This window comes from Paroedura picta, chromosome 9 (genome assembly GCF_049243985.1).
Source record: "Paroedura picta isolate Pp20150507F chromosome 9, Ppicta_v3.0, whole genome shotgun sequence".
NCBI lineage: Eukaryota > Metazoa > Chordata > Lepidosauria > Squamata > Gekkonidae > Paroedura > Paroedura picta.
The window spans coordinates 34120456-34147580 of NC_135377.1; positions in this window are offsets into that span (position 1 = coordinate 34120456).

Sequence of the window (27125 nt, forward strand, 5' to 3'; positions counted from 1 at the left end):
AGTGTCATGGTTACAGTAATACAGGATAACGGAATAATAATTGTGCACATCTTGATCAAAAGAAGTTCATTCATTTTATGTGCTTAGCAAGTTGCAGAAGTAAATGTTCTGCCTCTAATTTAATTCAAACACTATCACAAGTCAGTTTCAACTACATTTAATGAGATTCTTCTTGAATTATGAATGGTTCACCAAGATGCTGATTGGCATTCACAGTTCTCTGCAAATAGGAAGTGACCTAAAAGCTTCTGAAAACACAGTGATTCATAGTGAAAACACTTCCTACATGAGTGAATCAAAGGTGAAGTTGTTGATTTGGGGGTGGCAAATCTGAATTCATCTTGGTCAGCCAATTTTGGCATTACTTTTCTCCCCATGCGTATTCAAGGAAAAACACTAAAAATGCAATGTAAAAGTGGCAACACAACTGCCTATACACTTTGGATACACGTCTCAGAAATCAAGTTCTTGGTGGGTTTTCCAATACATTCATCAGGCATATCATAGAATTCATATGGCCATTTGAACCTTCATTTGTACTTGCTTTATCCAGTGTAGGACTTCCTGTGTGTGGAAACGATGGCCACTGCCAGTCACTTTAAAAAGAAAACTGATCTGCCCACAACAAGATTTTCCTAATTTATTGTTAATAGTTAATTTGTATGCTGCCTTTCTGCCTCTTCAAGGCATCCACATTAGCCGCCATCATGAAATTCAACAGTATGACAATACATATTAGTGTATTGAGCCTCAGGGGAGGGCTCAGGGGAGGGCTGTAAGTAAGTAAATAATAAATAAATATTTGTATATGATTTACTTGTTTTAAACACATAGAAGAGTTGGGTACCAGGGGAAAATTTTCAGATTGAGCTGATGGAATGAAGCCCCCTTCTTTCCACCACCTTCCTGCTTTTCCTTTTAAAAAATCCTCTCTGAGGTTCTGGGGACTCTCTTGAACAAAATGCCACTCAATACAGAGAGTTGTAGTGAGGAGGAGGATAGCTTAGCAACATGTGACACAGTCCTCACTTTGTGTCCAAATCCATCACAAGGACCTTCAGTTAAACAGAGCTCCCCCCATGGGAATTCACATCCAAGGCACACATGGAACCAAGTCAAACGATGACAATGGTCTAACTGAAATGGCTTCTGAGAGCCTCCTTGGCTCCCACTGAGAAAATGGATGCACATAATCTATGTGGAGCCCCCCAATGGGGCAAATGGCCCAATGTCGTTTTAGGTCAGAGAAATGACACAGGCTTCAATGCTCTTTGCCAACATGCCATAGTCTTGATCCAAATAGGTCTTACACATGCCTTGGAATTGATCTCAGTGGAGAACTTGCAGTGCACATCTAACTAATGTCTAACTCATGTGTGACCCAGACACAGCCAGAAACAGAAGACTGTAATGTGTACTTAGGTCATCAGGACAAATTGTTTCTCCTTCCTCTTCAGTTGGTGTCTTATGCTGGCAGAGGAAGGTGGAAGAGGCAATTTAACCTGATTTCAATTCTTCATGATAGTCCTCTGTACAACATGTATTTTATTCAAGATAATCAATTGACCGGAGAGAATTCTTAAAACAACCAGCAGGTTTTTGAGTGAGAGTAAGCCAGCTGAAAATCTACTCCACCAGCTTCTACAATCTTGTACACAGGTTTCTATTTGTGTGTTTAAAGCTAATATATTAATGAATTACAGCAAAATTAAGCAGGATCGTGGCACATTAAAGACACGTCATTTATTCCAGCAAAAGCTTACTTCATCAGATGCATAGCAGTTGTCATACACAATCTGTACTCAAGGATGCAAATACCCTAAGCCTATCTTTAACCGCTCCTGGGGAGCAGATTAAATAAAGCAGTAAGGGCCCCGAGGGCGGGCCCTGTCCGGGATGAGGAAGGGTGCCGACTGGCCCCTTCCCCCAGACTGACAACCGGAAGGCCCAATCGGCAGGCGCGAAACGCCTGCCAACTGGGCCCTCTGATTGTCAGTCCACCAGCAAGGCACCAATCGCGAGCCGCGCAAAGCGTGGTCCCTTGCCGGCTTCGCGCCTCCCGATCAGCCGCCATTTCTTCCCTCGCTGAGCACAGGCCAGGTCGCCGCCTGGCCGTGTGCCCCACAGGGCCCGCACAAGCAGGAGTGCCTGGCGCCAGCAGCAGGCCCCAGCACACGTGCGAGCGGTGGCCGCGCCGCCATCGATGAGGAGAGGTCGCCTGCCGGCACACGAGGTCAGGGCCGCCTGCCGGAGATTGTTGCGCGAACGGCTGCGGCAGCAGTCACCAGCACAAAATGCGGCAGCAACGGCAACACCGCCAGCAGTGCTGCCCTCTAACAGCCCGGGTTGGCTGCCGGCCCACGCCACCAGGACCAGCTGCTTTCCGTCCCTGCGGGAGCAGCGCCACCATGCCCACCACCGCCGGCGGCCGCTGAAGAACGAGGCTCTTCTCAAAGGTAGCCGCCATTCCGGGGGGGTCCCTGGAGGTGGCGGCGAATCGCGTCCCACCTCACGGCCAGCCTCGGGTGTGTGTGCAGCGGCCGGGAAGCCAGAGAGGTGCCCCGCTGCAATCACCAAGGTTGCTAGCGCCCGCTGTATTCGGGGGACAGCGGGCTTAGTTTCTAGTCTAGAGTATAAATCACAAAGAAATGCAATGATAAAATACTCCATGGTATTCACAAGGTACATCAGACAATTTAAGGAGGTATATGGGAGCTTGGATCTCATCAGATGAGAGCCAAGCAGAGTCAGATGGCAGGCCATTGAGGAAGATTCTGCAGAAGGCGACAATGGTAAGCCACCTCTGCTTCTCACTTGCCTTGAAATCCCTTTGTTTGGGTTGCTATAAGTCTGCCATGATTTGATGGCACATACATACGTACAAAAGGAAAGAAATGCAAAATCTCACAATTTCTGCCCACGGTACCTTAATATTATGCTAAATGAACTTCCCATTATAAAGCAATATAGTATTGAGGGAAGTTATGGGACACCTGCCTAATAGCAATGTGAAATATGGAAATGTGAAAATAAGGTAGCTATATTTAATTGACCTACAATGTGTGTGTAACAGACTGTGTCACCACAGGATACCAAAATTTTGCCAAGGCTGAAGCAGGACATCAGGCATTTAAAATCCCATGCTTTCACAGCATATTGTTTGAAATTTATGAGCTCAAATAGTTTGCCATCAAATAGAAGGGACTAGGTAAGCAAGGAATGGTTTAGACTACCAATCTTATATTAGGATCTTGTGATTTCTTTTGTCCCATTTTTGTCACTGATGCTGCTCTGAGTAAAGCAAATGAAACTTGTGAATCAAATTCATTTACCACAATAGGTGACATTTAATTAGTTTGGTTTGAGCCTAAATGTGCCAAGACCTTGGTGGATCAAGACATTGATATTTTAAAAACTTATACCCCTCCTTCCCACCAGTAGCCTCCAAGGCAATGCATACACATGCTTAAAAAATGGAGTAAAATCCACCAGAGAAATGGTGTCAGGATTAAATACAGATACAAAATACACATTGTCCTTTAATGACATCCAACTGGAAGAATCAGATAGCTTTAAATTTGGTAGGAAAAGAATAGTAAGATGAATATGATTGGGGAACCATGAGCCTGGTGGCCACCCTGCTAAACTCTCAAGGTGGAAGCATCTAGAATTGACCTGATTCATGGTGGATTTTTTCAAGATCACTAAGATGCTTATGTGACATAAGGAGATGGGGATCTTTTGCTATTCTGATGATTATGACAAAGTACTTAAAGGGTGTCAGGGAAGTTTATTTAAGGAAGCTACTGTGTAAGGAAGGTTTCAATCTAAGCAGGTAAAAGATCCTGTTCTTACTCATTAATATATGTTTTTATACTAACCATGTATAGATTCTAAAATAAAGAGAGGTTTAGTGAGAAGTTTCTAGATCGTTACTTGGAAAGTACTAATTTTCGACTCATTTCTTTGAAGGTCCAGCTTCCTATTAAAGAAGAATGGTAATTTTCCTGCAGCAAGAATGAAAAGTGCTAAGTACAACTGGAAAGCACACAGAAGGTCCAAGAGGGATATAGTACATTTATAGGTTTCCTTTTGCCAGTAAAGCTCTGGGAAGGGACAACACTTGTAAACAGATCATTGGCTAAAACAACTGAGTTAGTCTGATCAATAGCAACGGTACATGCAGCAAAAAGCTCTTAATGGCTCTTAATCTCCATTAGGCAGTGTTGGAAGAAATTATGGGGGAGGGGAAAGGAGCACCACTACATTCCAGCCATTTATGGGAGCATCCTGGTACTTTCAGCAGCTTTCAGGGAATGTGAGCATCACTTCTCGTGTGTTCTGGGACAACAGCCATCATTAGGACAGGAAACTATGGCATCACCATCCTGGAAATGCTGCAGGGGTTCCTGGAGGTATAGTCTCAATGGAGTACAGACATTTTAGCAGAAATCTTTAGCAGGTAGGTCACCCAAAGAGCTTTAAATATGAAGCTTCTTTGACATCTATTAATTAAATGTGAACTGGAATGTCCTGCAATTCAAAGTCTCCCTTCAGCTTTAGAAGAGCTTGACCACTAACAGTGAATGCTAATTAATGGGCAATCGAGGTCACTTAGGAATATCACAACCAGATGTCTGGACAGGAGCTGTAACAGAGTAAGGCTTCAATTCAAGGGTGAGGGGGGATCTTAGTTTAAGCAGAGAATACAGACAGCAAGCAGAAGGCTTTTTTGGGAGACAAACTAGCCTTCCTAGCAAAGCTGCAAGGTTTTGTGTCTGCACATTTTCTCCAGTGATGATGATGATGATGATGATGATGATGATTTTGATTTATTTCCCGCCACTCCCAAATGGCTCGTGGCGGGTTACAGTGTCTTAAATGCGAATCTGTTGGGAAATGGAACTTTGGTCAGGGTAACAATACGAGGAGAAGAGGTTCTCAGTGCAATCTTCAACAGAGTTATACTCTTCCAAATGCATTGGGCTTAAAAAGATGCACTTTTGCTTAAGATTGCACTATAATACCCATGTACCACTACTGATCAAATCTAGAACCCTGAACACACTGTGCATACCTCAGTCAGGGTTTTTAAAAAGTGTTAAATATTTATTAGGTAATATGACTATATATGGTCATATCTACCTCCCCCCCCCCAAAAAAAAAATGGCCAATGAAGGGCCTGGAAGGGATGGGGAGGAGCCTGGGTCAGCATGTCCACAGCTATGAAGAAGAAGAAGAGTTGGTTCCTATATGCCGCTTTTCTCTACCCAAAGAAGGCTCAAAGTGGCTTACAGTCACCTTCCCTGTCCTCTCCCCACAACAGACACCCTGTGGGGTACGTGAGGCTGATAGAGCCCTGATATCACTGCTCGGTCAGAACAGCTTTATCAGTGCCATGACGAGCCCAAGGTCCCCCAGCTGGCTGCATGTGGGGGAGCTCAGAATCAAACCCAGCATGCCAGATTAGAAGTCCACACTCCTAACCACTACACCAAACTGGCTATGCTTCTCAACCATATTCTGTATGATCGCACCACTTCTGGGGGTTTTCAAAACCTGATGAATATTTCAGGGGTTTCTCAATGGTAAAAAAGGCAAAAAATGCTGCCTTAAAGCATGAATCACTTGTTTGATGAGTAGTTCTTCATCTAAATTCAGAAACAAGCTTCTTCCCTCTTACACAGATTTGCAGGATTTGTTCTTCATCCCATTGTGCATCCAGTTATTATTTATTTCATTTGTATCCTACCATTCCTGTAGCATGACACTCAAGGAAGGTGATAAATATATGTCACAATTAACTTTTGTGAGCTTGTGCGCCAAACAGGAACATTTTTAAGACTGTCTTTGGAAAGAATTGAAGGTAGCTGTTGCTGTCCTAGACCAAAATAGTCAGCAGTGTTATCCTGCCATTCAGCAGTATGACTTTAAATTAAAACATACGACATAGGTCATTGTTGAAAACCTGTACTTGAACCAGGGAACACTGGCAACAGGATGGGGTTCAACAGAGTTTTAACTGAATGGATTATCTTCTGGTTTATGACCAGAACAGTATTTGTAAATGCACACCTCAAGCACAGAAGTCATGAAAGGACATATCATGTATCATCCTCTGGGGTCTGGTATGTAGGATTAAGTTCACCAATCTGTTTTTATACAGGAGACTCTGGCAGCTTCAGCAACAGGCTTCTTTACTACTTCACACATACACTTTAAACTACCATCTACTCATACAGAGAACTACTAAGTGAGACCCTTCCCATCCAGCCTTAATGGGGGAAACAAAAACTAGTTTGTGAGGGCTCACTTCAAGGCTCCTTCTTATATGTGTATGTTAAGTGCTGCCAAGCTGCTTCCATCTTATAGCAACTTGACACATTAATTACTTCCAAATGTCACTCCCTTGATTGAGTCAGTCCATCTTATCTGGAGTCTTCCTCTTTTCCTGCTGTTTTCAGCTTTTCCTACCATTTTTGGCTTTTCCAGTGACTCTTGTCTTTTCCTAATGGGACCAAAGTATCGGAACCTCAGTTTAGTCATTTTAGCTTCTAAGGAGAGACCAGGCTGGCTTTGATCTAGAACTTACTTATTTTCCTTTAGCTGGTACATGGTACCCCTAAAACTCTCCTCTGATAAAAAATCTCAAATGAATCCACTTTCGTCCTATCAACTTTCTTCATCTTTCACACCTACACATAGGGCCATTCCACACAGATTATCTGTAGCAGGAGTGTGGCAAATTGAAATTGCTACTAATTTGCAGTTATGCACAACGTCGTTGACAATCTGCCACACTCCTGAAACCGATCCGCAAAAAGCGCTTTGTTGTAGCGCTTTCAGGGAAATCCCAAAAAGTGGATTCACCCTCCGGAAAGTGCTACACTCTTGCAACCAATCTGCAACACTAGCAGGAAAGTTCTGTGCATTACCATTGTTGCGGTTTCTGCAAAGTCCCTGCCCCTGGCTCTCTCCTCTGATCTTCCGGCAAAGCGATCACCATTTTTTTTTCTCAGAGCGAGCGTAGATCAACACACCGGCGAGCCTTCATTTACCCAGCAAGGCTTCCCCGGCTGCAGTTCCTCCCCAGAGCTCTTTTAAGTCACCAAGCACCAAGCACCACACAGCCCCGTTTGCTGGTTTATTTTTCCCTTTATTTTCGGCCGAAAATCACACCCGTGTGGGGGGGCGGGATATTTTTTTTTTCAATCGGGAAGAGTGTGGCAACGATGAAACAGCAGCTCAAACTCCACCTGCTAGCTAGATTGGTCTCTCCTGCTAGCTAGATTGGTCTCTCCGTTGCAACGAATCAACACAGATTCGTTGCAACATGTGTGTTTTTTTTTAACCTGCCTTAAAGGGAAAGGGGCTTTTCGGGAGCATGATAACGGCTGCCCATTGGCTGCTCGTTTGATTGACGGCCAGGGGCGGGACAAAGCTCGGCAATATCGCTTCCTAGCTAGCGATTTTTGCCGAGACCAGAAACCTGTGGAAACGATAGAACCGCAACTGGATTCCACTACAAAGGCAGGTATGCATAACGACGAATTCCACTATTTAAAATGGCGTTTTTTTGTTCCACAACCAATTTGCAACATAGATCCTGGTGCGGAATGGCCCACAGTAATGGAGAATATTATGGCATGAAGTACAGCCACTGCTCTCTGCATGGGCAGGCATTGTGCTGGATCCCCAATACTCTTGAATTATCCTTTTTTTAAAGTATGAAACTGAATGTATTCATATACAATACAATTCAAGAATTTTAATGTATCAGGTATTCCAGTGTCCTGTAACAATTTCCTATCCCTTGATGCCCCTCAACATGTTTGCTGGCTGAGGCAAATTTTACGTATTTCCAAAGGTTATGCAAACACTTGTGTGACGTGTGTAAAAGGTGGTAATTCAAGACACTGTTTTTGTTTTGCCTTGAAGCTGTTTATGTTGTCTTTAAAATGTTACATTAGAAGCCTAATTGGTATTCACAACACATGTTTTCTAAGAGCAAGTTGAACTAACGCACAGGAGCGCTCAAAGAGAGGGCTGGTTCTTCGTGTTTTGCAAATCTGCATTTTCAAAATGACATCTGCTTTGTCTGAGACTGAAAAAATACTGGAGAAGATTTGTAAAGGAGAATAAAATGATATCCCAGGGCTTTCTATGAAGGAAGATTTTAAAGGTTGCGCACTCTGAAAATCACAACAATGAGCCAAAATATTTAATTCCAACTTATTCATGACACATTTTAAAGAGCACCTTTACAAGAGAATAAATATTTTGAAAGCTATATTTTCAAATACTGTTTTATTTAAAGTTAGGTTCATAAAAAACTATTTAATGAGGTGTCTAATACTTGCGTGTATTTACCCAAAAACAAAATCAATCCTTCAAAGGATTGAAAGGAATTACAGCTAATGAACAACTCAGCTAAAATAAAATCCAGGGGATAACAGTGAGCATAACTGCCATGTTTCCCTGAGCCAAGGCAGGGAAAATGGCAGGTAGTGGAGATAGTGACAGATTTTATTTTCCTGGGCTCCAATATCACTGCAGATGGGGACTGCAGCAAAGAAATTAAAAGATGCTTGCTCCTGAGGAGGAAAGCTATGGCAAATCTAGACAGCATCCTAAAAAGCAGAGACATCACCCTGCCAACAAAAGTGCTTCTAGTCAAGGCTATGGTCTTCCCAGCTGCACTGTATGGTTGTGAAAGTTGGACCATAAGGAAGGCCGAGCGTCAAAGAATTGAGGCTTTTGAACTCTGGTGCTGGAGAAGACTCTTGTGAGTCCCTTGGACTGTAAGGCGAACAAACCGGTCAGTCTTAGAGGAGATCAGCCTTGACTGCTCTTTAGAAGGCCAAATCCAGAAGATGAAACTCAAATACTTTGGCCACTCAAATACTTTGGCCACTTCCTACTCATTAGGAAGGACTCCTTAGAGAAGAGCCTAATGCTGGGAGCAATTAAGGGCAAAAGAAGAAGGGGACGACAGAGAATGAGGTGGCTGGATGGAGTCACTGAAGCAGTGGGTGTGAGCTTAAATGGACTCCGGGGAATGGTAGAGGACAGGAAGGCCTGAAGGATCATTGTCCATGGGGTTGTGATGGGTCAGACACAACTTCGTACCTAACAACAACAATACACACACACACACACACACACACACTGATTTCGATAACTGCCCCTCCTGGTGCTGCCAGTTCAGGGCAGGTCACAACATTTCTGCATGGAGCTTTGGCTTGAAGATGCTGGGGCTGTTTCAGTGGTTGGCAGAGCCTGGCCACCCATGAAACTCATTAGACCCCGGTAAGTATAGGAACATATTCCTGACCTTAGACACAGATGTTTGACCTTTAGTGTTCCTTTTTCAACTTGATATATGGTGACTCTGTAGGTGGTGGAGTCTTTTAATTAGGCCTGATGGGCAGATTGTTTAAAGCCATAGTTATATGCATAATCTGCAGAATTATTCTGGCAAATTGGAGATAATGGGTAGAGAGAATCAGCAGGCACTCTGAAACATTATGATATAATGATATGTTGATTCCTGAACAGTCCATCAGTTATTGAAAGGTGAGAAGGTTTGAGGAAGGAATGCCCTGGGTGCTAAACAGTATCAACACAAACCTTAGTTATATGGCTCAGGGCAAAGGGTGAAGCTTGGCATTTCTCAGCTCAGTTCATGTTCATGCAACAATAAGCAAATGAGGCAATGGTTGGCAGGCTGAATTTGGAGCGATGGGGAATTGCCAAAGCAAAGGTGGCCCATGCCTTCTTTGAGGCCTGGGCTTGGGGGAGGGCTGCCAGGTCTCTTCTGGCAACCAGTAGGGGTGGGGGGAGCCAGCCAGCTGATTGGAGGTGGGGTCTGGTGGGGGACACCCCTTCCTTCACCAGGAGGTCTGGCAACCCTAGCCCAGAAGCATGATGCATTGTCTTCATGGCTATTCAAAGCAGAGTGATAGAATGAAGCCATGGATATGTAGCCAAGCATTTATTGGTGTTCTCCTTGTACAATATGAGGACATTATCGCACATAGTGACATGATAAGATGGGGATGTGGTAGAGGTGCCATGGACGCTGCAGGAGGGTTTGTTAGTGTTGCTACATACTTTTAAAAAACTGATAGTGTTTTCCTTTCTTCTTTTCTATTGGGAGTACACAGGATAGGGATTTTATTGTGCTGGCAGGCACAATATCACTTTTTCTGAGAGTTTTTGTGAAAGTTCATACACAGAATCCAAGATTTCCCATCTGTTGTAGCATTAGTAGTTGCCCAACAGAGTAGAATTTTTTCATTGAGAATCCCAACTAGATCAATATTATCAGGGAATGTGCATTGAACTGGTTCAACTAATGCCCATGACTCAGACTCAAAGTGGGAGATTGGTTATCATCAGTGTTTGACCTGTCCTTTGGAGTTGCACAGGGTGCAATTCTATCCCCCATGCAAAGGCCTTTATGACCTTCCACCCTTATATCTGTGAAACTGACTCTCCCCTTATGCTCAGTCATGAGGGTTTTGCAGGGTCTTCAGCATGTGCCAAACTGCAAATGGGCAAAATCAACAACTGCCTGTACACATGTCTTTTCCATTGCAGCCCCCACTTGAAGGAGCACTGCCTGAGGAAGTCTAGAAGAGCCCCCCTCTACTGATTTGTCACAGACTACGTAAAACTGAATTATTCAGGAGGAATTTTCTCCTAATGCAGAAATGGTCTGTGTTGCCGTAGCTATGTTTCAAAAGCTTCTAGGACCACAAAAGCTTTTAAAATCCTGCTTGGAAATTCTACCTCTCAATATGCATGATGGTAATTTTATATGAAAAGAGCAATGCACATATTTCATAACTATGTTACAAAAAAATTACTAAACACACTTCCTTTTTCAAATATGAGACCATTGCATGTAACACATTTTCTCAGTACCAGAAATGTAACGCTATTTTCAGTTGGTAACCTAGATGAGCTATTGAAAACACAGGTCAGGACAGTTACAGTTCTGTACCTTGAAGGACAAGAACTAGGAAATGCCTCAGGTAAAGCCTTAGAGAAGTATCTGTTATATTTTCCCCTTCAAACCAAGCTACAGATTTCCCAGTATGATTAAAAAAATAACCCACTGAGTGAGGAAAAATTGGGCCTTTGTAATGGCGCCACAATATTACTATTGCCTGGGATTATACATTGCTGGTTAATAGCAGAGGAAACAACGGACCAATGATCTGACTCAGTATAAGGCAATTCCATATGTTCAGGGCTGCAGTCCTGTGCAATTTACAGGCTTGCTGTTCCTGGCCATATGTTCTGCCCTGGGTTGGGGCAGAGGGGGAAAGAGATTTTGTGATAATATAATGTTAGTTCCAGATGAAAAACTTGAAGTGATGTCACTGTGTCAAGTAACGCTTTAGGAATCCAACCAATATGTATGGTAATGTTGAGTAATGCACAATGTCTTTTCCCCATGTGCCATCCCCAGAGTCTGCCATGGGTTGTGGCTATGTGTCTAATAAGCCTACTAACTTACCTGTGAATAAACCACCTTAAACCAAGGCTGAATCTGCACTTACTTTGTTTATTCCATTGTGTATCCTGCTGAATCCAGAGGATGGGAGACAGCAGAGGAGGGAGAAAAAAACAAGAAGCAAATCTCTATCGAGAGAAGTCAGGGCTTCTGGAGCTTCTGCTGAGAGAAGTTAGGGCTTCCCCTTTAAGGCAAGCTTGCAACATGGGAACCAGGAACTGATGCCCTGGCCAATCAGGGCTTCTCTACCATGGAGGCTCAACAGCAAGTTCGGAACAGGGAGAGCTCTGCATGCTTTCTCATGCCAATTATTCAAATATTGAGGGTTATATCCACTCTAGGGTGTAAACTGCACGGAGCTTTTATTCCAACCCCAGATCAATTCAGTCCCTGCCCTCTACACAGAATGCAATTTCCGTTTGGATTTTGGCCGATTTAAATTTTCCTTCTGCAGCAAGAAGGATTGACCCGGAGTGACCCTACCTTTATTGTGCCATATCTGAGACTGCTGTTAATTCTGAATAAAGAAAGCTCCGTGGTAGAGAACCTCTGATAGGCTACACCTGGTCATGTGACACGCTAGCCTTAAAGGAGAAGCCCCTAACTTCTCTCAACTTCTGTCGATCCTGGATTTTTCCTCCCTCCTCTGCCTTTTTCGATTCTCTCCCCCTCCCCTCCAAGAAAAGAAAGAGGCTCCCTGCTTGGCTTCTCTCCCCCCCTTCAAGAAAAGAAAGAAAGAGGCTTCAAGGAAAGAAAGAAAGAGCCCCCCCCCCACCTTCTGAGCCTCCCTAACCATGTGCAGAAGACTTTCCTGTTTCAATGGGGAGGAGGGGGGAGAGGAAGACCCGAGTTCAAAGTGATCTGAATTCAACAGGATTGACAATGGAATAAAGAAAGAAAGTGCAGACTCTGCCTAGGTTATCGCGGGGAAAAGGTAGGATCACTCTGGATCAATCATGCTTGCTGCAGAGGGAAAATTTAAATAGGACAAAATCAAAATGGAAATCACATTCAGTGTAGATAGCAGGGAATCAATCGATCTGGGATTGGAATAAAAGCTCTGTGCGGATTCAGCCCAAGCGGGACTTCTGAATATCAGAGCAAGCAAAGTTCCTTGGATTTCGGAACTGAGAAAATTTTTAGTAGAAATCAATAGGAAAAAAAGAACAATATGATCTTACCTTTCAGATAGCACAACTGCTCGGTCAAAATGGGGTGTCTCTAAGTGCTGTTTTTTGTATCTCTTTCCACCACCACCATCCCTCTTTCTTTCAAATGAGATACCAGGGCTTGTCTCTCCTCTTCCCACAATTACATGAGGGAAAAAAACCTCTTTTGGTAATGGGCCAGAAGAGAAAAGCACTTCTGTTAGAGGAAAACTGGCCAGTTAGTAAACCCTATTAACACCCCCACACACACCCTAAGATCAAATTTCAATAACTGTGGCAGATAAGGGAAAGTTTGTTATGTTCATCTCTGACGCTTCTCCCAAATTTTAAATAAGGCTATAAAAAAGTCTAGAGAATAATCTGTTTATCTTATAATGTAGGGTACTAATCATATTAAGTGGATGACGTACTAGTGCAAAGGACTTTTAATGCTCCGCCAGACAGTTAGCTAGATAATGCAGATTCTCTGCCTAAACAAGCACATAGCATTTCAGCAAACAAACATCACTCATAGACAAATACTTGAGCATGAGCATAATTCTTCTGTCAACTTGATCTTACAGCATTACCATATCAATGGCTAGTCTCAGAAGCATTACAGCTGATGGGCGTAAAGTAAATGAGGTTTATAATATGGAACACAATGCAATATGAAGGCAGGATTACTATCTGTAATGATAACTAGTAGCACAGAGTTTACTCTGTCACATATGTACACACACTGGTATCAACAGTGTACAGGAGATAAACAGAATATTAGCTTTGCAAAAGACAGAGCCTCCCTATTTCTCTGGGAATTTTTCCAAAAGTTTGTGTGGTTTTTTCCCATGGCCTTTAAATTTACCATATACTTACTTTTGGCTCCTACAATCTTAATTAAAACATTAAACACTACCATTAAACAAATGCTAGGACCCCATTTCACTGTTATCTACTTTGTATAGCAGTAATCTTCAGGAATTAAAGTTATCAAGTCAGTTGCTACAAAAAGATTTTATTGAGAAAACCTGTCATCTTGTGCATATTTGTCATGTTTAAACATCCCTGTGTGTTTTGTCCACCCCACTCGAACATGGGCTTTTTTCTATTACTATTGGCAGCATGACAGGTACCATGGGCCTAAGGACATTTGTAGAACTTGCAAAAATGTATCTGGTGGTATTACCCATTATGTAAACCTGTTCCACTGCATTGCAAGAAGAATGCATGCATATTTTAACATAATCCATGTTCTTAGATAAGTTCCTGAACGATGTTCTAACTCCTTGATTGTTTTCGCACAGAGGGGTAAAACACAAGTAGCTTCCTGCTTGCAAATGTGGGATGGTGACCCTTGCATCTGCAGCCCTCTTCACAGGGAGACCCCTCCCACATTTTCCTTCTGCCCTGCCAAGGCTTTTTGCCTCCTGTTGAGGCTGCTAGGGAAACAAACTTCTCCCTCCACTCCTTGGCTTGTCAATCACAGCAAACCACCAATCACAGCACAGCAGTTCTCTCGTGGACTGAAATTTTCTTTCCCCTCCAGTCTGAAATTACTTTTTGTTTTAAAAAGGCACTTCTGCATTGCTATGCAGTAATATCAAAAAACAGATGCATTTTTAATTTTAAAAATCAACACTTGCGTGTTACTGTGGAGAAACGCCAGAATGATACAGCATTCCCCCCTTTTGGGGGGGATTTGTGTTCTTTTGGACATTATTTCTCTCTGGGTGGATTTCTGAGATGCTGAATATGGTCCCTGGAGCCCAAAAAGTTATTTTGTGTAAAGGGTTGGTTTTAAAAAAAAGTGCTCAGACCCCCCATATGATCGGAAGGATACTTGATCATCCACCCCCCTTTTTTTCCCGTTCATTCCCCACCTCAAGAACACAGAAAAGAGGCTGTGTCATCCAAAAAAGACTGTGGACACTTTGCAGAACATTTTATTTTACCTTTGATAATGTAGCTTTGTGGCCACACTGCAACATGGATTGCACCATTTTAAAAAAATTACTAGGAGCAGGAAATGGAGAGGGGAGGGGAGGGGAGGGCAGGTGCAAGGGCATGACTTTTCTTTACTTTTCTCCTTGGTCTAATGGCTTTATCTAGAACTTGATTTTTGGTCCATTTATTACTGTTCAAATTATTTATGTTCAAATTATTCTTTCTAAGGAAAATATCCATCGTGAAGTATAATATGAACACTCCTTGCTGCTGTATGGATAAGTCTGTTAATGAATATGAAAGGAAAATATCCCCGAAGTAACAACACCTTCAAGGGTAACAGATTTGCCATGGTATAAATTTCCAGTGGACTAGAGCCACTTCAGCTTGATTTTATCTGAATATATGTTCATTTTTAATTACTGTCCATCCAGATCCCTAGGAATTGACTGAGTCAAAATTTGTGGTAAGGTTAATAAGCTCAGATTTGTCAGATTGGTTCTGGACATTCAAAGGTATGAGAGAGGTCCTTCAGTGCATGTTCAGAGACACTTTATTACTTCAGATTGTTCAAGACTGTATTCCATGATTAAGTCCTGAAGACAGGGATAGTCTTATCCATGGGGCATTTGGGACAGCTGGGCCCCACACTAGGGCAAGTCCTGTTCTGAGAGCACCCATCATTCTGCTGCCAGCTGCCCTATTGAAAGGAAATGGGCAATCCGGCTGTTGGCTTGTGGTGATGCCGTTTTAGAGTTTCTTAAAGATTAAAAGTTCTGTCGCAATCCTATCCCTAGTTGCTTACAGCTGGTGCCTATCAGGGCGAGAGGGCAAGAAAAAAAAAACTTTTTCCTAGGTAGGGGCGTCTCTTCTTCACCTTCAGTGATTTTCAGTGCACCTTCATGCTTGTGGAAGAGATGGATGACTGATGGTCTTCTCTTCAAGAAACTATGATTCTAGAAAGCTAGCCTCTAGCCAACATAGAGAGATTTGTACCTTCCCCGCCCCGATCTCTTGCCAGACTGAAATTACTGAGAGCTATGTGGTAAGGCAGGAGACATGCAGTCTGAAGCTCTGCCCATGAGGCTGGGAGTTCAATCCCAGCAACCCATCAAGGTTCACTCAGCCTTCCATCCTTCCGAGGTTGGTAAAAAGAGTACCTAGCTTGCTGTGGGGTAAACGGTAATGGCTGGGGAAGGCACTGGCAAACCACCCCATATTGAGTCTGCCATGAAAACGCTAGAGGGCGTTACCCCAAGGGTCAGACATGACCCAGTGCTTGCACAGGGGATACCTTTATCTTTACCTTTATGTCTAAAATTTATTGACTGCGTGAAGGCAAGGAACCCACAAGGTGAAAATAAACAGGGTGACTGGACAATACACCTATCAACTAACATGAAGCCCCCGTGATCATAGCAGATTCCCTACACTGCCTGAAATTCAGGCTATGCAGGGTTGGGCAGGAAACCAGTGGAGGGTTGTGGTGGACGCCAAACCTGTCATCCTTGTCCCAGCTGAGTGATTCAAGGACTTCATCCTTTAGGTTTTTTTTTTTTTTTGGGGGGGGGCCTGAAAACCATTTGTCACTTTATATGGTAGACTCCTTGGAGGAAAACACTTGAGTATTTTTGCAACTGTAGATAACATGCATGCAGAATATTTTCTTTTCCTTGTTGTCCTGCATCTTTCTCATCTAACTTAAAGTTTAGATTGTACCTGTTTCATTAATGTCACTTGGTTTTTCATTAGCCAAGGAAAATGAGCCTTTACAGCATTTGAGGGAACAGCCCAATAAAGATATATTACTGTCACTTTACTCTACAAGAGCAGATGGGTCATAATAGTATGTCAGATACCAGTACATTTGTAGAGTCATTTTTTCTTATCAGCTAGTTAATGAAACGAATTTCTATCACAGCATCTTTAAAATGTAATACACTCACAACTGTCTTCAAAGACCTATTTTGAACTAAATATGTTATCTATCAAAATACTCATTAAAATTAGGTGCAGGCCTACAGGAAGAGATAGATTAAATCATTCAGGCATCTGGGCCTCTTATTCCTCTAATGTGACCTCATTATATCGTAATTCGTTATTGCAGAAATTTAATTTTCGGATGCCATGGCATTATGGAGGGATTTTCACAGTCCTAGGATTTTCATTCTCCTAACGATAAACTTTTCGATCACTTTGCATGAGAGATCTGATTATTTAGAAACTTCATGTGAACTTTAAATGAACAATTCTATAAGCTAAAACTATGTCATGTATTACCAATTACATTAAGATAAATATCTCAACCTCCTTAATATCTAGCACAGTTATCAAGATGCAAGGAGAAATTGCCTAGCTGTGACAGAGGCAAGATCTATAAAACAATTGCATGACGAAGTGCTGATCATCATTTCAAATTGAAGTAGCACAAATTTCTCATTTTTCTGCCTCACGTTGGCTGTTGTATTGTGGGAACAGCATCATCTCACTCTGTCCTTTGTTATCAAATAAGTGTTTACCTTTTTTCCAGCTTGGTTTTGGGTCCCTCCTGCATCCCTTAAATGAAAATGACTGTCTCTTGTTTGCATATCATGTGCATATTACTAAATCATACTGATTAAAAAAACTATGATAATGTTGCTTTAAGTTAGATGGCAGGAGCATAAAGCAATCTTATTGTTCATATTCCGCCTTTCACACTTGGACTCAAGGTGGATTCCATAGCGTGAGTCAATACCACCATCAGATGGGACATACAGTAGACAATGCAATGGGATTAGGGTTGTCAAACCTACTTACTGTACTTACCTACTTACTGTTATCTTACTGTAATAGTAAGATCATGTGATTTTTTCCCATAGTGCTTCAAGCTTCTTACATTCTAATGTATGCATCCAAATTACAGGGAAAGAAAGTGTTTCTTTACCATTTGCTCTATAGTTCAATAGCCTGATAATTATTCATTTTAGCTTAAAGCAAACGGGTAAACATTTAAATGAAGAAGTGCCCTTTTTATAATCAGCTAATGCTGCCATTTGTTAAAAGGGATTTTGGAAATAATTACTTTGCTTTCATTTCACAAAAGTAGATTATAGCATATCAAAACAAACTATATTCCTTATACTATAGCCTCATTTTATGTTAATAAATTCAAAAGGCCAAAGTGCATTTAGGGTAAAGAGTGAAATGTAGGCAAGTATCATTGCTGCTGTGTCCATTGTGGTTTGAATTCTGCAGGGTTTCCTTAAGTGTGTTGACCTTTGGCTCCTATGAAGCTGGAAATGGAGATTCACTGTGCTGAGATTCAGGAAGTGTTCCTTGGGCTCGTTTCATATACTGAATCCTGTGCCCACCAGAGATTAACATTAATTCAATAGCCTCAAGCACCTTCAGCTCCTACCTGCAACATGGGACTCAACTGTGATTTGCTTTTAGACTCACATATGGTTACATATTCTAAGTGTGACTTCAAATGTTATAAGTATGCAGTTGACGTGTATTTTCTTTTTGTGCTTCTTGTATCAAAGTGAAGAATGGACAAGAGTTTCATTCCCAGAGTAAAATAAATGCATTCCACATGCAAAAGTAACCTATATATCTCTTGAAACAAGATTAAGACAGACATTTCCATACAGAATGCTACCTAGAAAGAATTTAAAAGAAGAGGCATGTGTCATTTACACTGCCGAATGTTAGAACCCTCCCAAGGGCCTTTATTCAGTTATGATGAAGACCCCAAGTCTCCTCAGCGTTGTGTTTGAACCAATCTGACTTGACTTCCTCTGTGCCACAAATGCACTGGTTTATCTACCTGCCCTTTTAAGGGATAGACATGAACCTGGAAAATATGGCTTGGTCTCTCAGAGCTCGCTCAGCCTTACCTACCTCACAGGGTGTCTGTAAGTGGGAGAGGAAGGGAAGGCGATTGAAAGCCACTTTGAGACTCCTTTGAGTAGTGAAAAGCAGGGTATAAAAAACAACTTTTCAACCTCTTCAGTGATCAAAATGCATTGTGCAATGAACCCTGTGTGGTCTGCTTAGATACACTCTCTTCTATTACTTAATATATTCAGAAGCTTCTGCATAGCTTTTTCAGTCTCCACAGTTGGAGAAGATAGTATCACCTCCATCTGCAGGGAATTTCCTCATGTATCTTTGGGATCTTCTCTCTCCTTTAGTAAGTTTTCATTCAGTGTCAAGTTGAGCTTCCCTTCAGACTTCTTATCCCAGAGACATGCAGTGAATGTTTGCAACTTGTACAGCAAAAAGGGGGGGGGATTACTGTTCTCTCCACCCATGCCATCTCCCCTTCTTCCATTGTTGCAGCTCTTTTCATCTCTCCCTGGCCATTCTCTGACAGCTGCAGCCCAGGCTGCAATCTGCTGCAAGCAGTTCTTCTTTTTTTTTGCCCTTCAGGCTTTCTTCGCCATTGTGATGCATTAATGAAGTCGAGCTGCCCTGTCAGACTTCATCAGCAGTCCAGTGAAGGAAGAATGAAATCACTTCTATTGACCCACTGGCATATTTATAGGCTCCCGCTTTTTGCTGAGCATTGTAGTTATCACCTTGCCATCCCCATGTTGTGTTTATTCAGCAGCAAACTAAATCACATCTGTGTGCAAGTGGGACATTAATCAGGAAATGTAAGCCACTCATAAAGGCTGCTGAACCTATCTAATTACCAGAGCTGGCGAGACCTTGTATGATTCAGCCATCACGTGAGCTCTTTGCTTTCCTCCAAACAATTAATATGGCCCCCAGAGCTCCAAGTTTAACCATTTCCTAGGGGCCAGTATGCACCCCCCCCCCTTTTTTTGCCTTTATTTGGTTTGCACCCAATTTGTGTTATCTTCACTTGCAAAAGAATCTTGGAGAGCAGCTTTGATGTTTAGTTTCCATCCATGATCTCCCTGTTCCTAGATTAATGCTTTAGGGGTTGGATGTACAGCACTTTTTCTTCTTTATCTGATAGAAGGAATGTTCCCTTACAAGTACCATCCTACTTTTCTTCTGTGGAAAAAGGACAAATGGTGTATGTTAAAGAGGCAACAGTACAGGAGCAGTTTCATTAAGGAAAATCCTCACTGAGGGTGTGTTTAGGCTATTTGAATTTTAAAGGGAATTATAATGTATAATCTCCACTGAGTACTGACTGCTTCCCTTGCTTCTCCTGCTTCTTTTTGCATTTCCTCTCTGCCAGTAAGTTATATCTTATATCCTAAAGGTCCCTCTGCTACTGGCAAGCCTACAACTTAGCTCATATATTTGCAAATTCTTGTTACTGTAGCAAATTTTATTTAAAGCAGCTTTACAAGTGTGGACATGGATTGTTCCCCCTTATTTTGCCAATAATATTGGGGTCACCACAATAAGCCTACTCAGTTACACATTATGAGCCCAAAAAACCTCTGTGGAACAAGAAGATTGCAGTCTGTTGAAATTAATAAGGCATGGAAGTGCTTTCTGTGATAGTGGAATGTGCCACTATCAAGTCAGAGCTGCCTTATGGTGACCCTGTAGGGTTTCCAAGACAAGAGACATTCAGAAGTGGTTTGCTATTGCCTGCCTCCATGTCACACCCCTGGAGATCTCCCACTGAAATACTAGCTGGCTTCTGAGATCTAATCAGGCTAGCCTGAGCTTTCTTCAACAGCTCTTTCAATAGTATTGCTACCCCTATATTGTTGATATGGACCAAATCAGACTTCATTATGGAATCCAGTTTGTGGGAGTCTTCCTACCCTTGATCCCAATCTCCTGATGCCATTGAACTGATAAAAATGGGGGAAGTTTGGCACTGTGTCAATTCACAATATCTTTTTTTACATTAAACTAGTTCCACACCAGAAATGAGGTCTTTCCACAATACCAAATACTTGCAATCTGCTGCCAGTTGCCAATGCTACATTGAACTAGAATGATTCCAGGACAAAAAGGATGCTTGTACATACTGGTCCCAGTTTGGCCCATTAAATCTGAGATGAGAATATTAGGAGGAAGACAAGCATTTAACCAGCAAGCAAGTTTATTGCCCCAACAAAATTACCTAATAGAAAGAGGGGTTGGATGAGACAGTAGCACAGAGCAGGAAGACTGAATTATTCATTAAAACAATGAAACAGTACATTGCATGTGGCAATCCAATAAAAAAAACATTCACTTTGGCTAATCCAAGCGTTCAACTGCATTACTTCACAATAAATACCTAATTAATGCAAATTGTATACCAGACTTATCCAGAGAGTAAAGATGGGTGAAGCATTTCCCTGATGGGACCAGAAATTGTAGTCAGATAAACAGGAAAAATAAATTGGATAGGAGAGAAGGAGTCCCTGTTAAAGGAGAAGAGAGACTCTATAGGGAAGATCATCTGATAATAAGGTGAAGTGTTTTGGAATGAGAGGTAAAAGAGCTAAGAATCATGGAAGACACGAAAAGTAAAATCCAAAGTGGAGTGTAAAATAGAAAGAAAAAAGAAAGAAAACATTATCCACCTGTCTCAAAGATGAGTACAGTACCATTTGGTGATGTCAGTGATAGAAGAAAGTTCAGGAGTCAACCAACAATGAAAATGGAGACTTGAGATGCCTTTTAATGCACCTAGATTTACTCAGGCTTATATGGGGAAGTCCATTTACTAGGCAAATCTCGGACAAAGCCAAGATCCATGATGTCATTGAACTAAAACCTTGAGGTCCTGCTTTCTTTGGTAAATTTCAGCTTCTGGCAAAAGGAAAATGATATGCTTCTAGGAGAAGTGGAACAAAGGGGGGCAGAGCTAGGGTAGTTGAATTATCTATCAAACAAGTTATATGTTTGACAAAGACCAAGGCTTATGACTGATTTATCAAAATACGTTATGAGGGAATCCTGACAGCTCTGATTACTTTTATCTATTTATTCTATTTATATGCCACTTTTGGAGGGACATCTGGGGGTACCTGGCATTCTATGCAACTTTTTGTTGCTCCAAATAGACCAATTTTTTAATCAAGAACCCCCCCCCCCCAGTCAATGGTGTCCCGCTTTACGAATGTTAAAATCTGGTCACCTTAGTGTACAACATAGTAACAAGAAAATGTATTTAAAACAGTTAATAACATTTTAAAAACACTTTAAAAACACTTTAAAACCACAGCCCTTCGCTCTGCGGGTATGAATTTACTGGCTGTCCTGGCCCCTGGGACATACGCCTGACCTCGACCAGGCCTTTTCGGTCCAGCCCCAATCTGGTGGAATGAGCTCCCAGAAGAGCTAAGGGCCCTGCCGGAGTTACCAGCTTTCCGCAGGGCCTGCAAGACGGAGCTCTTCTGCCAGGCATACGGTTGAGGTTGGGGCAGAGTCCCAGGGGAGGGGTTTTCCAACTGGTTCCTAAATTCATCTCGGCCCCGGCACTCATTACATTAGATTAGATCTAGTGCCCCACCCTGAACAAGGAGGGATTACGAGAGATTATGGTCGCCATTGTGATTGCTTTTTTAATGGGGATTTTATTGGGGTTTTATTGTTTTGGAATTTTATGTGTAAACTGCTGCGAGGCTACGGCAAGCAGCAGTATAGAAATCGAATAAATAAAATAAAATAAAAATAAATAAATAAACTAAAAACAGCACTTGTGATTAGCAGTAACATCAGTATGACTGTTATTTCTAGATCATTCTGCAATCTTTTTCTAAATTAAGGTGTTTTCATGGGAGTGGCTTTTGTGGGGGGCAGTTCGATATTCCCACATACCTAGGTCTTTGCTATGGCAATAGGTGTGAGGAGCTCTGGAGGGTCAGATAAAGAAGTGTAGATTAGTGCTCCTAGGTAGTCTCGCTATTCCTTTTTAAGAATGCCTAGGTGAACCCATGCCATAATCATGAGATTATCAGACTGGATTCACTTCCTGTACCTATGGCAAATGAAAGCTGAAAGATATTTGGCTGCAGATAACATCAACTTCCTAGAGGGGGACCTCAGGCATCCCCAGGGGCAAACACAGAAGAGAGGGTGAGAGGCATAGGCTGCCTGGATAGAGGTGAGATTTGGATTAGGGTCTTTCAAATTCACAGCTCAGTCAATATTTCTCTAGTGCTAATGGCATAAAAAATTGCTACGTTGTCAATGCTAAACGTTGCAGCCGTTCTCAAGGCTCCCCAACATTCTTTGTGCCTCTGTGACAAGGGAATTAACAATGATCCCTTCAGAAATACTGTCCCAGTTGTAGATGTTTGGATCCAGACCAAAAAGCTGACGCAAATATAGCTGCATTAAAGAAAGCTGTATTTGCATACTCACACTGAATGTAATCCCTATATTTGAAGAGTTATGTGATTTTTATCTCTGATTATTTTATATTAGATGATTGAACATGGCTTGCTCTTTTCTTGCTCCCTCTAAGAAATAAATCTATCTTCTACCAAGGGAGGCATCATCTCATTTCCTAGCTCTCTCACTGTTAATGAGGAAGACAATAGAAAGATCACATATTATTAATAAACATCCCAGGGCAATGAATGGACCAGTCGGTGACATTATTTGTCTAATACCAACTCGCTGCTTGGTTTATATGAAGATTTACATATTTCCATATCTAAATGTGCAAGAAATCTTAGAGAAGCCTTAATTTATGATTTCTTACAGGTTAAATATTTATTTTCTCCAGTGTTTATTATTATTATTCCTTCAGTTTATTATAATAAAATATATAAAATAAAAATATATAGAATAGAATAACCATGTAAACAAAAATTAACAAATATGTGTACAATGTGAATGCATGAACACAAAAGAAATATTTTTACACAAGCCGCATAATGAATATTCAGATTTGCAAATGCAGCTGAGTCCCTCCCACACCAACACTTAGCTCCTTCTGAGGAGCCCAGTTGAGGCATTGCTCACAAGCATGCTGGGAAAGAAGATGCTGGAAGTTGAGCCCCTCCTGGATTCCAGGTCCCCAACTGACAGAATCTGAAACAAATGAAGCTCGTTTTTCTATAACCCACCAGGCATTGCTTATCAATGAGAGAGAGAGGAGGAGGAGGAGAAGAAGAAGAAGAAGAAGAAGAAGAAGAAGAAGAAGAAGAAGAAGAAGAAGAAGAAGAAGAAGAAGAAGAAGAAGAAGAAGAATCCATTTTACCCTGCTGACTAGATAAAAACATCAAAACTAAATGGGAGTTGAGGGGCAAAAACCTTTATCTTTAAATGTGGCAGAAGAATAATGAAAAGTGGTGGCCTGCCATGTGGGGGTCACAATCCAAGTGTGGGCAATGCCAGGGGAAGAGGGTTTTAAGGTTCCCTCCTGTGCCATTTTACTTATTGAAATGGAACAGCTCCCATAATCTTGCTCAGTGGTTCAACTTCTCACCTCTGAGTTTATTGCTCTTTTAGAGACCTGTCCCCAAGCACAAAGAACACTAAGTTTATAGCGTATCACTGAACAAGTTCATATTTTATCTTTTCTGTTTAGTATAGATAAATATACTACTGAGCAAAAGACTGTTTCATGGCCATGTAACACATTATGCAGAGGCAAACTCACATTTGCCATCAAGCTTCCCTGCGTCCTCCCCTTTCCTCTCTCACTTTCTTCCTTCTCCTCCCTGTAGGCCTATCAACCCCTCTGTGAGAAAGTTGTAACCCACATTTGGATCCTTAGCATCACAGTTTGAGAATCAATGCTGCAGCTAGTTCTATGATTACAACATAAGACTGCTCATTTCCCCCTCACTTTAGGACTCATTACAGAACTGCCAGTCAGCTTCAGTCAGCAGAACTGCAATGGGACAGCTTGGACTTCTATCAGACCCAATTTGAATCAATTCTACACAACTGGTATTGGTGGTGGTGGGGAATGTAATTATAAGAGGATCCCAAACTCTCCCCCTGCTTCTTTTCTAGTGACCCCATTAAGGCATATTATATGTATCCCCACACTCACTCTGCGACTATTGGCATTAGAGGACTCTGCACAACCATTTTTTTTCTTGGAGGGACAGAGTGGGAGAAGGAAGAGAGAAAGCATAGAGGTCCTATTTTGAAGCATCACCTCCATTTCTAAGTGGAGTGTGTGCCCAGTTGCCTGCTTACCTTACACTCCAGGTGACCAGAAAGGTTGACATAAATAATGAGCATTTGTATGGTGAAGTTCCTGAGATTAAGTTCCCTTATGATTTGGAAAAGCCAGTTATAAGCAATAAGCTGATCTTGGCTACTGATTGTTCAAAGCGCTTCCATTTGTTTATTTGTTTATTTGTTTATTTATTTATTTATTTATTTATTTATTTATTTATTTATTTATTTATTTATTTATTTATTTATTTTTGAAGGGTTTCCTTTGATCAAAATACACCACCATAAAAATTCCCAGTGATCTTCAATAATAGCTTTCCTGAGGAAGAGAAAGGCATAAAAATGTCTTCTGTTCTGTTGGCAGTGGTTTAGAACTAAGCCAATTGGGTTAGATCAGGCATTCTCAATCAGGATTTCATGGAACCCTGGGTTCCTTGGCAGCTCTGGAAGGATTTTCTGAATGGGTGGTTAGAATCATAGAATCATAGAGTTGGAAGGTGCTATACAGGCCATCTAGTCCAACCCCCTGCTCAACGCAGGATCAGCCCAAAGCATGCAAGAAAAGTGTGTATCCAACCTTTGCTTGAAGACTGCCAGTGAGGGGGAGCTCACCACCTCCTTAGGCAGCCTATTCCACTGCTGAACTACTCTGACTGTGAACATTTTTTCCTGAGATCTAGCCTATATTGTTGTACTTGTAGTTTAAACCCATTACTGCGTGTCCTTTCCTCTGCAGCCAACGGGAACAGCATCCTGCCCTCCTCCAAATGACAACCTTTCAAATACTTAAAGAGGGCTATCATGTCCCCTCTCAACCTCCTTTTCTCCAGGCTGAACATTCCCAAGTCCCTCAACCTATCTTCATAGGGCTTGGTCCCTTGGCGCCAGATCATCCTCGTCGCTCTCCTCTGTACCCTTTCAATTTTATCTACGTCCTTCTTGAAGTGAGGCCTCCAGAACTGCACACAGTACTCCAGGTGTGGTCTGACCAGTGCCGTATACAATGGGACTATGACATCTTGTGATTTTGATGTGATGCCCCTGTTGATACAGCCCAAAATGGCATTTGCCTTTTTTACTGCTGCATCACACTGCGTGTTCATGTTTAGTTTACAATCCACAAGTACCCCAAGGTCTCGTTCACACACAGTGTTACCTAGAAGCGTATTCCCCATCCAGTAGGCATGCTTTAAATTTTTCTGACCCAGATGCAGAACTTTACACTTATCTTTATTAAATTGCATCTTGTTCTCATTTGCCCATTTTCCATTGTGTTCAGATCTTGTTGAACTCTGTCTCTATCTTCTAGAGTATTTGCCAGTCCTCCCAATTTGGTGTCATCTGCAAACTTGATGAGTAGTCCCTCCACCATCCATGAGTAGTCCCTTCATCTAGATCATTAATAAATATGTTAAAAAGTACCGGACCAAGCACCGAGCCCTGAGGTACCCCGCTACTCACCTCCCTCCAGTCTGATGAAAACTCCAGTCTAAGTAAAGAGAGCCTGGATTTTATTCAGGCAGACACAAAGACAGACACAAAGATATTACATTGGTTATCCAGTTTCACAGAGTTGAGGAGTAGCACCATACTCTTGGGGAAGGTTGACCCCTTGGGGAGAAGAGGCAAACTTTGGATAGATGGCAGGCAAGCAGAAGAACAAGGAAGAATTGTAGAATGTTAGCAGACAGCAAGATGCCCACTCTTCCACCCCAAGTTTGGCCATTTCTAGTGTATGCCTTCGGTCTGGTACTTTTCAATATTTTTATCAATGATCTTGGTGAGGAGGTAGGGGGAGTCCTCATTAAATCTGTGGATGACACCAAATTCAAAGGAGTAGCAAACACCCCAGAAGATAGAGATAGAGTTCAATGAGATCTGAATACATAGGAAAAGTCAGCAAATGAAAACAAGATGCAATTCAATAAGAAGTGCAGAGTTCCACATCTAGGTCACAAAAATGAGAAGTATGAATACTGGATGGGATATACACTTCTGGGTAGCAGTGCGTAAACGTGATCTTGGGATACTTCTGAGTAATCATGTGCAGAACACTTATCTGTTTCAATGGCGGGAGGATAGAGGAAGACCTGAGTTCAAATCGATCTGAATTCAGCAGGATCCACCACAGAATAAACAAAGTAAGTGTAGAATCAGCCCAGATTTCAGGCTCAATATATCCAAACTAAAAAAAAGAGGGGGAAGGTCCACACTGCTAGACTTGAAGAAAAAGATGTTCTTTAAAGTTATATCTTTTAGCTCAAAGGTTTAGACAACCCTCCAATAATACATTGTCTTGTTGTTTCCAGAACTATTTTAAGGCACAACGTATTAATGCCCTATAATATGCTTTTAAACAACAAAGGATGAGACAGAAATCAAATGAAATAGAAATTTGACAAATGCCTTCTTCAGCATTATGTGGAACATGTTTACAGAAGTGTGCAATTAAT